This window comes from Myotis brandtii, unplaced genomic scaffold, assembly GCF_000412655.1.
Source record: "Myotis brandtii unplaced genomic scaffold, ASM41265v1 scaffold216, whole genome shotgun sequence".
Lineage (NCBI taxonomy): Eukaryota > Metazoa > Chordata > Mammalia > Chiroptera > Vespertilionidae > Myotis > Myotis brandtii.
The window spans coordinates 103,458-106,887 of NW_005358092.1; the positions used below are offsets into that span (position 1 = coordinate 103,458).

At 44.3% G+C, this 3,430-nt stretch overlaps 1 long non-coding RNA gene across 1 annotated transcript in view; it reads right to left on the reverse strand.

Moving 5' to 3' along the window:
- Window positions 1-3,417, reverse strand: part of LOC106726037 — a 79,178-nt gene extending 75,761 nt beyond the window's left edge. Inside the window, exon 1 of the long non-coding RNA XR_001362050.1 lies at window positions 3,358-3,417. This is a non-coding gene — a long non-coding RNA (uncharacterized LOC106726037). The remainder of the gene's footprint in view (window positions 1-3,357) is intronic.
- Window positions 3,418-3,430: the final 13 nt, after the last annotated feature.

The window sequence follows — 3,430 nt, forward strand, 5'->3', positions numbered from 1 at the left end:
TAGACCTATGAACCAGGAGGTCACCATTTGATTCTGGTCAGGGCACATGCCCAGGTTGCAGGCTCAATCCCCAGTTCTAAATCCCCCTTGCCCAGTAGGAGGTGCGCAGGAGGCAGCCATTGATGATTCTTATCATTAATGTTTCTATCTCTCTCCCTCTCCCTTCCTCTCTGAAATCAATAAAAATACATTTTTTTAAAAAAAGAATAGCAGTTCATAACAATTTTAGCAAAGTTGGCAGCATCAGAACACAGAGAAAACCCAGGCACCCCTCTTTTATCTTTTTTTTTTTTTTTTTTTAGAGAGAGAGAGAAAGGAAGGGAAAGGGAGAGAGAGAGAAACATCAATGTGATGAGACAGAAACATAAATTGACGGTGTTTGGCACACCCCTTACCACGGATCCAACCCACAATCCCTGGCTTGTAGCCTGACCAGGAATTGAACCAGTAACTTTTCAGTACAAGGGACGATGCTCAACCAATTGAGCCACACCAGCCAGGACCGTGCACCCCTCTTTATGTGTAATTTATTTACTCATGTTCTGTTTTAAGATGATATATACTTTGTTTCCATATCATGTCAATATGAAATACATTAGTAATTAATAAGGTAAACAGGATCTTAGTTAATTATTGCAGTGCTCTGTATTTGAAATATTGATACTAAAATGATATATTTCTGCTGAATTGGCATGAACATTGAAATTGCTTTCCTTCATTTTGTCTTCACTTAGCCAAGGGATTAGCTTCCATGTCTATATTTAGGTCATTGATTTAGAGCTCAAAAATATAAAGGTATTATGATACCAGAGTGTGTTTTCAGGGTTGATAATCACATTTCCCTTCCTCCTCCCTGCTTCAGTGACCCTGCCATATACGAACTGCTGCAACATTTAGTTCACCCACTATTGACCCTTAATGGTACTGTCCTAAATTGTTCCATATAGATCAGTCTTATCTCTAATTAGATGGTAAGTTTCATGAAGGTAAGGTTCTTATGTTATACTAGTGGCCTGGTGCACAAAATTCGTGTACATTAAAAGGGAATTAATTAGAGAAAATATTGTAATATTGCTATTTGCCCTTTCTCTATAATAGAAGTGTCAGAGATGAAAGAAAATTAGTAAAATGTATATGAAAATCTTCCTCCTGTCAGAGTCTGGGGTGGACCGTGGGGCCAGAGTCAAGTCCCCACCCACCCATGTGCTCCTCGAAATCACGCGAGACCCAGACCCGGCCAGCCCCACTCCATTTGGCGAGATCCAGACCCGGCTGGACCCACCCCGTCAAGCCCCACCAGGTGGGGGGCGCAGCCTCAGGGCCCCCAGCGCATCTTGAGGTCCCCCAGCCCAGCACCGGGGTGGGGGGCGTGCCTTGAGGTCCCCCGTCAAGCCCTACTGGGCGGGGAGCACGGCCTGAGGTTCCCTGGCCCAGCACCAAGCAGGGGGCGCAGCCTCAGGTCCCCTGGCCCAGCGCTGGGGCAGGGGGCGTGCCTTGACATCCCCCGTCAAGCCCTGCTGGGCGGGGGGCGCGGCCTGAGGTCCCTCCCTACCCCGCCCGGTGCTACGCAGCCTCAGGTCCCTGCTGATAGCTCGTTACAACTCATTATTGGAACCCCGCCTCCGTTGTGGGCGCAGCCATCTTGTGACGGCATTGCAGCGTGAGGGTCAATTTGCATATTACCTCTTTATTATATAGGATTCCTGTTTCTTCCCTCTCCATAATGCTTGGTACAGTGCTGAATATGTAGTGAATATAATTCTATCCTTCTATGTCCATAATATAAAATTTTGCAAATGCAGGGCTTATGTGAACCAGTCCCTTAAATTAACGTTGCTCAGAGTAGTCTTGTTAGGGGCTAGTGCTTGAAAAATGTTGCCAAATCAGGGAGTGAATTGATCGTAACATGACTGAAACGCTTACCAATGAGAGGCTGTTTCTTATCACAAAACAAGAAATCTGGAGACAGCCCTGGGGCTTCTGCAATAGCTCCCTGCTGTCAGTGTATCTCAGGCTCCTACTCATTGGCTCTACTGTCCCTGACCTGTGACTTTGTTTTTCTCCTCACAAGATGACTGCTCCCCTTCTGGGCATTGTGTCACATTATGGAAAATGGTCAGGGAATGGATAAAGGGCAAAAGATCAAAGAGGTACATGCCAACTGAGTCTTCCCCTTTAACATTCTTTCTAGGAATCCCCGACCAGCCCCTTCTACTTGCTCTTTATTGGGTAGGCCCTGTCATACTGGCCACCCCTAAATGCAGGAGAACCTGAAATACTAAGTAGTTTAAGCTGTGGACCTAGTGTGCAACAATGTCCGGGTCTGTCAGTAAGGGAGGATGGGATGCAGTTTCTGCCAAAGTTGCTGAATAAATGAATACATGAATCCCACTATTCATGATATGAACCGTATTTTGTAAAAAGCCATTCAAATCTCAATAAGAAAACAAACAGCCCAGTTTAAAATGAGCAAAAGATCTGAACAGACACCTTGCTAAAGTAGAGATGGCAATATGCAGATGGAAAATAAGCATATGCTCAACATTATATGTCAGAGAGTTGAAAATTAAAACAACAATGAAATATCACAACATACCTTTTACAATGGCTAACATCCAAAAAATAAAATACCAAATGCTGGCAGGGATGCGGAGCAAATGCTCATTCAGTGCTAGTGGGAATGCAAAATGGTACAGCCACTTTGGAAAACCAAGGGGCAGTTTTCCACAAAGCTAAGCATAGTTTTACCATATGATCTAGCCATCACACTCCTTGGTATTTACCAAAATGAGGTGAAAATGTATGTCCACACAAAAACCTGCACCCAAATGTTTATTTATAATCATCAAACACCGGAAGCAACAAAAATGTTCTTTTGTAGGTTAATGGATAAACAAACTGTGGTATATCCAGATAATGAGATTTTATTCAATGATAAAAAAAAAGCATTTTGTTTTCGACAAACCGAAGTGTAAAGATGCAAAATACGTATTTCAAATGGCTAGCCCCTTCCCCTTAAAAATGTGGACCCCAATCTTACATTAAAATTTCATAGCCCATTATGCATTTGATTGGGACAGCTTCAAAGCAAAAACTGGCCTTTTTAAATTTTGTTTCTAAAAACTCAAAAATTATTGCCGGCAGTAACTGCGGTTTTTTTAATTAATCTCCAGGTGAGAAAGAATCCCTATGCCGCCCAATGGCATGTAAGAAAATAAGATGCTCCTATTCATCCCCACGCCCATAGCTTAGTTTCTTAATAATTAAGAACTCTGCTCTCCACTCTGCTCTAGCACAGGCCAGCCCAAGAAATCGCCATTGCCCGGTGCCCCAGGCGGAACGGGAAAGGCTTTCCACCAGCTGATCTGCGTCGCGGAGGAGGCTGAGAGCCCGGCGCCGCGGCCCCCGCCGCCGCCGCGCAGCAAAGTCT